We start from the raw sequence: 12830 nt of genomic DNA, 5'->3' as shown, positions 1-12830 counted from the left end.
GAGCAAGATGGCATACAAAATTATTTGACTTAAGATGAAGTAATAATGAAATTCAACAACCATGTGAAGTAAGTATCCATGTGACATTCGTGACCAGCACCACCTAACATCTTCTAATAATCAACCCAATGATAGAACCTTGTGAGGCCTATATCTATTTTCTATTTCCCTTTTGGATCTTACTCATTTATTGCATTTGCACCTATAATTATCTCACTTTGTTGGCCAATGAAGTTTCTTACCACTTGCCAACTTGTCTAATTACTTAATATAATAATGAGAAGAAAAAAACTTGTGTAAAAACATATACAATACGTTATATTTGGAGATAAATATATATTTTATTTTTGTACTATCATTTATGACTAACTTTTAATTAGAATTAAATTTTAATGTATTATTAAAAAAATTATTAATTGTCTCTATATATATTTCTCTTGTTTCACTCCCTCTTGTTTAATGTTCAAAAACTAAACCCATATTCTTAAGCTTCCAAAGTTTATACTTCCTCTAGGTTGATGAACACTATAAACCCTTATAATATCTTAATTGATATCATGTAAAGTTAAATTGTAGGGATTATCCTTTAGCCATGGAGGTTGAGAAAAAGAAGCCAAGATATCCATGTTTGTTCAATTGGTTTCATAAGGAAGATAAACAATCATATAGTTTGAATGAGATAGAAGGTATTCCACTATTCTATAATATTCTCATTCATCCATATCAAATTTATATATATATATATTATTTAGTTATGGTACACTTTGTATTGCAGATGCACTAGAAGATGAGAGTGATGACTATGATCTTTCTCTTCAGTCATTGGAATTTGATGATCCATACATTTTAACAAACAAGTTAAGGTAAATTAATTATGTAATTTATTACTATTTCACTCAAAGATGTAAATGTTTTTGTTTTTAAAATGAGATATATAATTAAGGGTGTGGATGTTTCAGGATATTTGTTGGTACTTGGAATGTTGCTGGAAAATCTCCTGTAGGAAGCTTAGCTGTTGACTTGGAAGATTGGTTAAATCTCAACAATGCTGCAGAAATATATGTTCTTGGGTATGTATGATTAAGAAGAATATGTGGTTTTTTCTATATTAATAATGCTAAATGCATAATATTTTTTATCTTTTGAGTATATATATATATATGATTGGAAGTATAAGACTTTTCTAAAATGAGTTTCTACTTCATAATGTGAAAATACTACTCTTAGAATATGGATGCAAATATCCGTGACACTAATTTTTTAATAGTTTAGATTTTAATTTATTTTTAATTTAAATAATTTTAAAACTTGTAAAAAATTTCTTCCCCTCATATTGAGAGGATCTTACTACTTAAATATGGTGTTAAAATTTTTATTCATTTTAGAGTAATTAAGCATGAATATATTCTTGCTTACCCATTTTATACAAAAAGTAGATATATTATTACTTACCTTTTTATACCCAAAAAAACTTATTTTTTTGTGTCTAAGTGTAATGTCAAGCAATTTCTAAATGAAAAGGTTTTCAATTTTCAGGTTCCAAGAAATTGTACCTTTGAAGACCTTAACAGTGATAGGAGTTGAGGAACCAGCAGTGACAACAACATGGAACCACCTTATAGGAACAATTCTAAACAAAAACTTAGTATCCCAAAGTTTACCAACACCAATGTTGCTTAATTCATCAATATCACATTACATGAACAATAATCCAAATTATGAATTAGTGAGTAATAATAACAATAAGTACACAATGGTGGCTAGCAAGAAAATGGTTGGAGTATTCATAAGTGTATGGTTGAGGAATGAAGTGATCAACAAATATTTTTAGAAGAACATGTTTCTCTAGGACCACAAAATTACAACAACATTGTCCTCAACCTATAACCATCTTAGGCCATGAGTAAGTCATTTGTCTAACGTTCTTTTAAATTGCGGTTACGGTCATGATTGTAGTTGCTGCGATATGGTCATTGCGGCCATTGTGATGCAGATAATTATGGTCGTTGTGGTATGAATTATTTTGTTAGTAAAAAAATATTTTTGATCTCGAAGAGGTCTGATGCAGCCCAATGTGGTTGCATTGCAGCCTGATGTGACTGAAATACAGTTTGAAGCAGTTGTGTTGGGGCTCGTTGCGGTCACGTCATTGTGATTTGATATCATATTATAGTTGTAGTGTGATATGGTTGTGACGGTCACCACAACCACAATAATGCGACTATATCACGTGATACAGTCCGCAATTTGAAACAATAGTCTACCCTCATATCTCAATCTCCATTTACATTATTATTTTTCTTTGTTTTTTATATATAGGTTTACATGCATGGTGAAATGTGATTTTAACACCTCATTCAGCTAACTTTTCACAATATCATATAGTTTACAAATAATAAAGTATATGTATTTGTGGATAAAATTATCAACTATCATAAAAAATCATTTTAATTAGTTATTCAAAACATAACATCTTAATTAGTGATAACTTATGTATGTAACTGGGTAAGGCCCAAATTGTTGAGACTTAAAATTACAACTCTTAATAAAGATTAGTAGAAATTAACATTTAACAACAATTGATTAAAAAAAATTTACATGCTTCTGAATTAGTTCAAAATAAAAACTTTATTGCCTAGCAAAAATAGAGAAATCATTATTAATTGAGACACAAATAATCTTATACTATAGTATTAACTTTGCAAGAATATGACCAGCTTCAGAAAGCACTAGAAGAAGGTGGAATATTTGAGGGTTGGAAAGAGGGTAGCATTGAATTTGCACCTACATATAAATATTCATTATCTAATAGAAGATATGGGGAAAAGCAAAGAACTCCAGCTTGGTAATGTATAAACTTATACTTTTTTCTTTGTTATAAAAGTTGAATTTGTTTATGAGAATAAAATATCTCTTCATATCAAGAGATAATTTATCTCATTTATTTACTAAAATCATGTGTTATATTTTTTTAGTTTTTAGAAGAAAAAGTTTGTAAAAAAGAGTTAAATATGACACATGTTATAATTTTAGTGAATTGATGAGGCAATTAACTTATGATATGAAGAGATTTTTTATTATTTTTGTTTATGTTGTTGTGTGTGGTGGAGGGGCTTTAAGAATTTTTTTTCTTAACTTATAAATATTTCAGATGGTTTAGGTAAGCTTTTGAAAGGAAAAAAATCTGAAAAAACAGTTAGACTCAAAATTATTTGAAGAAGTTATAATATTGGTTTTTAATAGTGATAGATAATATATTGATGTTGTTAAAACTTTATATTAACACTACACAAATATTAAGTTCATATAAATTCTATAAAAGGATTATATATCCACTGTCCATCACATTATACATTATTTATTTGTATTACTTTTATCTGAGAGTTAATAATAGTTAACTTATAGATGATAATTTCAGCATATTATTCATCCTTAATTTACTTTTGTTTGGAAGTCAATGATAGTTAACATATAAATAGTAGATGATTGGCCGATAGTATAAAAAACATTTACGCCGACAATGTATACATATTAAATCCTGATATATTTGCACAAGTTTCTATTTAACATCATTTTTGTTAAGCATAGGTATTTCCTAATTAGCTCATGTATAATAATGTTTAATTGTCATTATACATGCCTTTTCTATAGGGAAGTGATTGTAATCACATTGAATTTCCTAAATGTAATTTTTCTTCACTTCCTTATTTTAATTATTGTATCAGTTAGCCTATACAGTATTTGAAAAATTCTTATTAATTTAGTCTTTTTGATGTCTCATTTTGATTTCTGAAGAAAAAAATTGATAGTAAGAAGTTTATAAACTCAAGCAGTAAATTATACCACAAGTAAATTCAGCTGCTAACCATAAATAGGAAATAATGCAAAAACTAAGCTGCTAATTTTTTTGGTGTGTCATTGTTTTAAATTGTGGACAGCATTTTAAATTATGATTTTGATTACTGTAATTGTGGTCATTGCGGTTGTTGGGATGTGAATTACGACTGTTGCGATGTGAATTATTTTGTGAGTAAAACATATTTTGGAACTCGATGCAGCCCGATATGGTTCCATTGCGGCCTGATGTGGTCCGAAGCAATTGTGTTGTACCCGATACGGTTGCTTTACGACCTGATGCGTGTGTGTTATAGTTCAATATGATCGCATCATTATGATTCAGTATAACATCACAATTGTGGAATGATACGACTAAAAGGGATTATTTAATTATGGTAGCAGGTGTGACAGAATTCTTTGGTATGGTAAAGGAGTGGAGCAACTTCACTATCTTAGGAGTGAAAGCAAGTTTTCAGATCATCGACCTGTGTCTGCAATTTTCTCTACACAAATTGAAATTATGTCATCTAAAAGATAATTTGTGGAATTGCACAATATGCCTCCAATAATGTTGCACCCTAATCATGTAAGTTTGCAAATAATTTTAAGTCATTTATTATTTAAGTCCATGAAACAAATTAAGGAAAAAATATATACGAATGTATGAGTTTATACACTGTTATTGCATATCTATTATTTATGTTTTTTTATTATTAATTTATTGTCTCTTCAAAAAAGTAATACAAATTAATGACAAATGATTTAATAAGTGTGTATCAATCTTTACACTAATGGAATGCATAGATATTGGACTCAACAAATTATTATTGAAACCTTGTTTTGAGGTAATGATTCTAGTAATTGTGGCAGGGGTTGACCAAAGGAGATGAAGAAATAAATTATACCTTATTTTCACTTTTAATTGAGGATATGCAAGGTTGCTGAGACAAGCAAAACTATATATTAAAATGATGACACATGAAGTATAGTAAATAGAGTTTAAAACATGTGCATTGATAGTATAAAGTTTTTTACTTTTGTTTAAGAGTTAATAATGATTAATAAATTAATGATGGATGATTTACTGATAGTGTAAAAATAGTAAATAATGATAATATTTACACTGTCAGTATATAATATTAAATTATAGTAAATATAGTTTTCTATCAATGGATCTTTAGATCCAATGAGGAAAGAAGTAAGAAAGAAAAGAATCACATTATTTGCTCTACTCAAAACAAAATATTTCATTCCTTAAAATTTATACTATGTTAAAAATGAAGATAATAAACATCTAGATTTAGGTTCTTATTAAATAGCTTTTGAAATGATTCTTGATAGCTAATTTAACATGCATGGGTCATATATTGAACAACTAATAAATTGGTTGATGAAATAGTCAAATGGATTATTGCAAAAGAATTATTAAAAGTAATTATATCCACAAGGACTTAATTAATATTAAATTAATTGGCAAATTAAATTAAAGTGGGAAGTAAGAAGGTTTGTTTAATGATAATTAAATAGCACTAATGAATTTGACAAATATGAATTGAATGGAAAAAATTGTGATTAGAATTCACTATTAATCATTTAAGTATATAATATTTTGTGACATTAAAAAGATAATTAATCATATATGTTTTTCAACATTAGTTCTTATCTATTTATCAATAAAGAGATCAACAATTAAAATAACTAATTCTCAATTTCTTGAACAATAATTGACCGTAGTAATACGTAATACATAATACAATTGAATGTTTAATTAATAAAATTCCAAGAATATAAATATTATTAAGTGACTTACTCTATATTTATTTCATACATGAAATTCTCATTACACATTCAAACATTAAATTATAATTTAGGTGCACGGTCAAGCCAAACAAGCATTAGATAAAACACTATTCATGAAAAAACAAAGGAATGTTATTATAATTAAATGAGATAATCATATTGGACACATAGAATATAAATAATTACATATATTTAATCACACTAAGTGTTTAGGTCTTCATTCCTATGAAAATCAATGTCTTTAATATGTTGGACATTCGAATTTTCTCCTTACGTAGAGTGCACACTTTAATCATCAGAATCCTCCTTTTTCCCATTTTATATATGCAATGAAATAAAAATTGATGTAATAAGATTTGTTCAACTGTTTAACTCGATGCATAACATAAATGATATTTATGTAAACTTTTAGAAGAAAAAAAATGTTCATTAATCTCATTATCTAACATAGTTTTCTCAATTAAATATCGAAGAAATTCATATCACTTGAACTAATTATAGCACTTCCTCATAGTCACAACATCATCACCTCATGCAATAGCCATGTTGGGCTTCAAGCATAGAGAAAAATGAAAAATTAGAAATGTTAAATGGTGAAGAGTTTAAAATCTATCCACTATGTAAAGTTTTTTATATTGTCAACGTATCATCCACCATTGATTTGTATTACTTTTGTTTGACAATCAATGATACTTAATAAATTAATGATAGACAATTTGCTGATAATATAAAAAATACTACATTGTTGGTATATACATATTAAATCCAATGGTGAAATGAGTATGCTATTGCTAAGTATACCAAAAGTATGGGTTGATACTCATCATAGTTTTAGGAGGTAACTAGTTAAAAGTTTATCTCTACCGATTTTTTCCATATAATTGTTGGAAGGTCCAAATAATATATTTGTGGTAAGGTTCTGTTTTTTACAACTAACTTACAATTAATTGTTATTATTATTTTTTTTATAACAAACTTACAATTAATTGTAAATATTATTCAGCATTTAGTATGTGAGAAGTGGTATTGAAAAGGTGTAAAACTATTGAAGTTTGCTTATATTGAATGAGTGTAAAATTTACTCGGTCTTAGTGTAAAAATTTATACACATTCTATACGTCATCTACCGTTTATTTATATTAGTTTTTTTGAATAGTCAATAATAATTAAAAATGAATTATAATTATTATATAAATATTGTATAAAACTCATATACTATCAATTGATATATCATTTTCACATATTTAATATAAAAATATAATGTATAAGACATACCTCCCCCACAAACAAACCAACCCAACCTGAAAGCTAAGAAAGACAACAACATGAGAAACCAACAGACTTATTTATTTCTTAGGGATCAATTTCCACCCTTCACCTTTTTTACTGAAAATCAGAGATTTCTTTGAAACTCAAGTTAGTGGAAATAGTTATTAATAAATAAAAATATAAAAAATTTAAAGTTTAATTCTCATTTAACGACCAAAAAAATAAACTTTTTTTATTTATTTTTAAGAAAGTAAACAGTGAAACAAATATAAATATTGTACTGTATTGATCGGACCAACCAAAAAATTGGTGAATTGACTTTTATACTTAAATATCATGATGATTATATTGAACAAGTAATTAAATATGTCAATAGGTCAAACCATATTGTGTTGTACTAGTTAAAACTAATTTATATTAAAAAAAATTATATTTTTCAAACGACACAATAATGATTCAATCCTTTGACTTGGTAATGGTTGGTAACATGATCAAATATTTAATTATTTCAATAATTGAGTTTACAAATAATAATATTTATATTTATTATAATATGAGAATAAAGTATTTCATTATATCAGACAATAAATTATCTTTTTAATGTCTTTAAAATTATGATATGTGTCATATTTTTTTAGTTTTTAAAAATATTTATATAGAAAATGTTTAAATATGATATATGTCATGATTTTAGTAGTCGGGGGAGATAAATTATCTTCTGGTATGATAATATATTTTATTATCTTATAATATATACAACTTAACTGATATGTTATTTAATTACTAAATCACCGATTAAATCATTATATTATTATACTAGTTACAATAACTATTAATAACATTGAATACTAAATAAATGTGTGCTTTACTATATAAAAAAAAGTCTTCTTTATCAATATTATCTCTTTGACAAACCAACTCTTGTGTTGCTTTCAGCTATAAATATTCCTTCAAAAACAAAAATTATAAATATAGATTTGCTAACATCAAATCACCAAATCGTTGTTGGAGTATTTATAGTTTTAAATTTAATATTCCACATTCAATGAACCAAAACAAATCACATGCAAAAGGTAAGACAGCAATGTATAACAAACCTAGTTTGAGTTAGTTCTTACTAGCTACATAATTCCACATTAAAGAAACCAAATTTCATATATTTTACAATGTTAGGCATTTTTCTAATCTTAGTTAGTTGATTTTGACAACTTAACTGATTATTTTCTTTAATTATTGTCCATCCATATAAAGTAGGTAGTTGTCAACATGAACATGGACATTGATATCATGAAGCTAACTCTTACCAATATTATTTATTTAACTTAACTTTATTGTATAATGTATAACTATTCACGTGCTCCATAGCTACTTTATATTAATGGTCTACACGACACATTAATGTAAGGCTAAATTGAGTGAACCAAAGTAATTTATTCATAATTTAATGTAGAAAAAATGGGTTGATTCAACTTTAAAAGGTATAGAGTTTAATTTATGTGAGCGATATTTGTTAAAAGCGACAGTCACTTGTATCGAAAATAATTAATTTCTTACTCATAAAAGGAGAGAATACTCTTGATTATACCAAAAAAAACATTCATCTTAGGCTTATTCACTACGCTAGAGTTGCAGTTCAACAACGCGTATTTTAGATGTATATAACAACGCTTTCGTGTGCTTTTTGTTTGACTGGAATAATATATTGTCATGATTAATAGCGTTTATAATACGTTGTTGTACTGAATATACACAAAAAGCATTGTCATATATCGTATATATACAACGTATCATACACAAAGCACTGTCATATATTTCATACATAAACATCGCATTATGTAGGCATTACTAACCACGCTTATTCTTACATTGTTGTATTGCATATATATAACAATGTATTCTTAAAAAAAATGTTGTTGTATTATTCATAAATATTATCAAACAACACCTTAATATAACAACCCAACACACAATTAGCAGTGTTGTATTAAGCATATACAACATTGCAGTATATAAAAAACGATGTTTTATTACTCCTTTACAACAGCGTATGTCAGAGCTTCCCCTAGAATTCGCTGTCGATTTGTACACATAATACATGTATTAGCATCACAAGTATTCTCAATAACACAAACATTTATACATTCTCAACAATACAGACACATTAATACATACGAGAAGTTTGTTTTATAATATCAATACAATACAAACTACAAACAATGAATATCATATCAATTATGTTTTGTCAGAGTACATAATTACAAAGAACAAAATTATGCAAATTACAAACAATCAAAATTAAGCTATAATTATACAAATATTACTTGCATCTACCTTTTTCATTTATTTATTTATTGTTTTTGCTTGTAAGATCATCATTGTTTGGAGGAACATATTGATTCACCCAAAGCTCTTCATCGTGATCATCTCTTGTATAAAAATCATTATCCATATTTGGTCCGCTCTCACACGATTGATATGTCCCAAAAAAAGGATCATCTTCATTAATATCTTCATATTCTTGGTCATCAATAATATTGATGATTATTTTGTTAGTTAAAAGAACAATGAATCATTTCATATCAGTTAGGTCACTAACATAGAATATTTGTTGAGCATGTGATGCTATAATAAATGACTCATTTTTATATCTTGGGATACTAAGATCCACCTGCATGAACACTAACTCATCATTTAGGAAGTCATTGTTATTATCAACCTACATACAATAAAAATCTGGCATCCGAAACATTGTGTAATCCAATTCCCATGTTCTTTCAATCACCTCAAAGTATGACATGTTCGCATATAGTGGGTTTCTATCTTTTACACTTGTCATGTGTAAAGTTCGAACAATAAGAGTCACACCATTATTTTGCATTTTACTTTGATCATCTTGTATTTTCGTATAAAATTTGAACCCATTAATTAGGTAACCAGTGTAGGATAAGACATGAATACTTGGATCATTGACTAACCATTTCAAATTTTCGGAAATCAAATGTGCATTTATACTCAACTCACCAATGTAATTTTTTAGCCATTCTATGAAACACCAATTATGCTCTTTGAAAATCCAATTTTCATTCTTACTTGTGTAGGATTTCCGTAGCATATTGGACCACATGTGTCAATCCCATTAGCACTAGACATGGGATCAAATAATAATTATTAATTTTATATATAAAGAGACTTAGATTATTGAAGAGTGACTCACATGAAAAAACATGTTATTGTGATAAATCAGAATAATTAATATGGATCACTGAATCTTATTTGAACAACTAGGATTAAAAGATACATGCACATAATTATCTTGTGATCAATAATTAACTTTGAATAATGTGTTAGTGTGAGAAATAAGAACAATTAATATGGATCGCTGGATCTTATTTGAACAGTTAGGATTAAAAGATACGTGCACATGACTATCTTATGACCAATAACTGACTTTGAACAATGCATTGTTGTGAGAGATGAGAACAATTAATATAGATCATTGGATCTTATTTGAACAGACCGAATTAAAAATATACATGTACATAACTATCTTATGACCAATAACTAATTTTTAATCCTAACTATTCATGATTGATAATTTTTTACAGGTTTTATACGAAAATTGTTCTCACTTGGGTCACCTTAAATTATATATACAAATATGTTAAGTTAAATACAACTAATGGGCGGTTATATCCATTAAATACATGATGTGTGCCTACGTTACGTGCATATTTATCGGATTAATAAATGATACTACGTATGATCGCAGATTTCGTATGCAAATATGTCATACTCGTCCTATATTTCTTTTAAATACTCTGGGAATAAACAACGTGTATTGGTATACATCATTTTAGAAAAAAGTATGCTTATTTCTGAATCAACGATTAGATTCATAATTATTTACTAAAAAAAACTATTAAGTATATCCTTTATAAATATATATATATATATATATATATAAATATATTTCTTAACCAAGGACATCTAATATACCAACGAAACATTGATATAATGGTGTAAGGTTTCATTATATCACAAGTATTATAGTAGCTTAAATGTTAAAAGCTTGATTCTTATAAGCAACATTTGTTTGAAGGGACAATCACACACTCGAATAAGATTAATTTCTTACTTAGGGTAGAATATTATTTTGTTATACCAAAAAATAATTTAATCACTATAAATGCAATTGCTTTAGAACTTTGTACAAGAATTTTGCCACCCATAAATATTTATCGGATTTGAATAAAATCACATTCATAGAGAATATTGATGATTCAAACCAAATATAAATACATGTTTAGGAGATGTGTTTATATGCATATATATATATATATATATATATATATATTTTGTTGATTTTCAATGGCAACATATATACCAGTTTATAAAGCCTGTGTTATATTCATTATTTTGTATTAGATTATATCTTAAATCTAAGAATTTTTGTGATATTTATAAACATTTTTAGCAAAAGATTATCAAAATATATTTCACACAAATATGTTATAATTAGTCATTCAAATGATTATGGAAATTAATGTTGAATACATAATAAGGATATTTGTTAGGATGTAGTCATGCACCATAAAAAAATTGATTTCTTAGTTTTTGAATTAAAGGCTACCCTTAATTAAAATAAAAAAAATTATGTTTTTTTTACAATTAAATTGTGTTTTTTTTTATAAAACTCATTCATATGGATAACATATAAAATAAGTTATAAGGCATCTATGATATAAGATCCATTTAAAAATAAAATAAACTCCATGATGGAAAATTAAAGATTCACTTACAGCTAGCTTTTGATGCAAAATAATTCTCATCAACATGTTTATCTTCGTGCAGAACGTATTCTATTATGTTGATTAATTTATAAAACATATGGCTTTATGGTTAAAAAAATTAGGTTACAACTATATATGCAATATGTGAAAGGATGATTCCGAATTTAAGTGATCTTTCAAGTAAGATTTATGAGTATAGATATAATTATCATGAAAATTATTGTCTAGATATAAAAAGTTTTATTTCTATTTTTATGATAGACAAAATTAGAAATAAAACTAGAGAGCATCACATTTTATGATAGAGTTTGAATCCAAATGAGACATTCTTCATGAAAGAGTGTGAATTCAAATGATATTCATGAAAGAAGATGTACTTATGGAGTTATCGTCCCAAATATAGATACACATAAAAGCATGCTAAACAAATCAATTCTCTTCAATCCATTAAAGGGTGAATTAAGGTAAATGATGGTTTACAATTAGGATAACCCACTGAATGAGCATTAATAAATCATATGTACCAAGTAACTCAGAATAAAACTATTTGGTAAATTAATAAAGGTTAAAAAAATAATATGAAAAATATTATATATATATATTAAACAAGAGGGAGTTATTGTATAAAATAATATATATAATATAGTACATATATATAGTCTAATTTTAAAGTAATAATATATATAATAGCAATAGGAATTTGTAATATATTATAGATATAAATATATAAAGATATAAAAGTATAATAGTATGGTCATGATATTATATTTTACCGTAAAGGTTATGATAATTATAACCAAATTAATCAAACGTGAAAAGAAGGATAATTTTATAACATAAAATAATATTAGAATTCAAAAATCTACTTCTAAAGATCTTTAAATAAATCCAACTTTTTCACAGATAACAAAAACATAAAATCGCTGGTGTGAGACTTGAAAAGTAATTGGAAAATGAATATGAGAACATATGCACTCAAGCATTCTCAAACAAGAAATAACGTTGTCCTTATCAAATACCAAACATAAAAATGTTGTCCTTATATAATGATATTGATCAAAAACACTAACTCACAAATGATTGCTTCCTAAAGTAAAAAAGGCTTTCATTTTTTTATGACAAAATATATATATA

The 12830-nt window shown here is 26.3% G+C and overlaps 1 pseudogene; it reads left to right on the top strand.

The window, feature by feature from the left end:
- Window positions 487-4782, top strand: LOC109346923 (annotated as a pseudogene).

Source organism: Lupinus angustifolius, chromosome LG05 (genome assembly GCF_001865875.1).
Source record: "Lupinus angustifolius cultivar Tanjil chromosome LG05, LupAngTanjil_v1.0, whole genome shotgun sequence".
Taxonomy (NCBI): Eukaryota; Viridiplantae; Streptophyta; class Magnoliopsida; order Fabales; family Fabaceae; genus Lupinus; species Lupinus angustifolius.
This window is presented reverse-complemented; position numbering and strand designations above follow the sequence as displayed.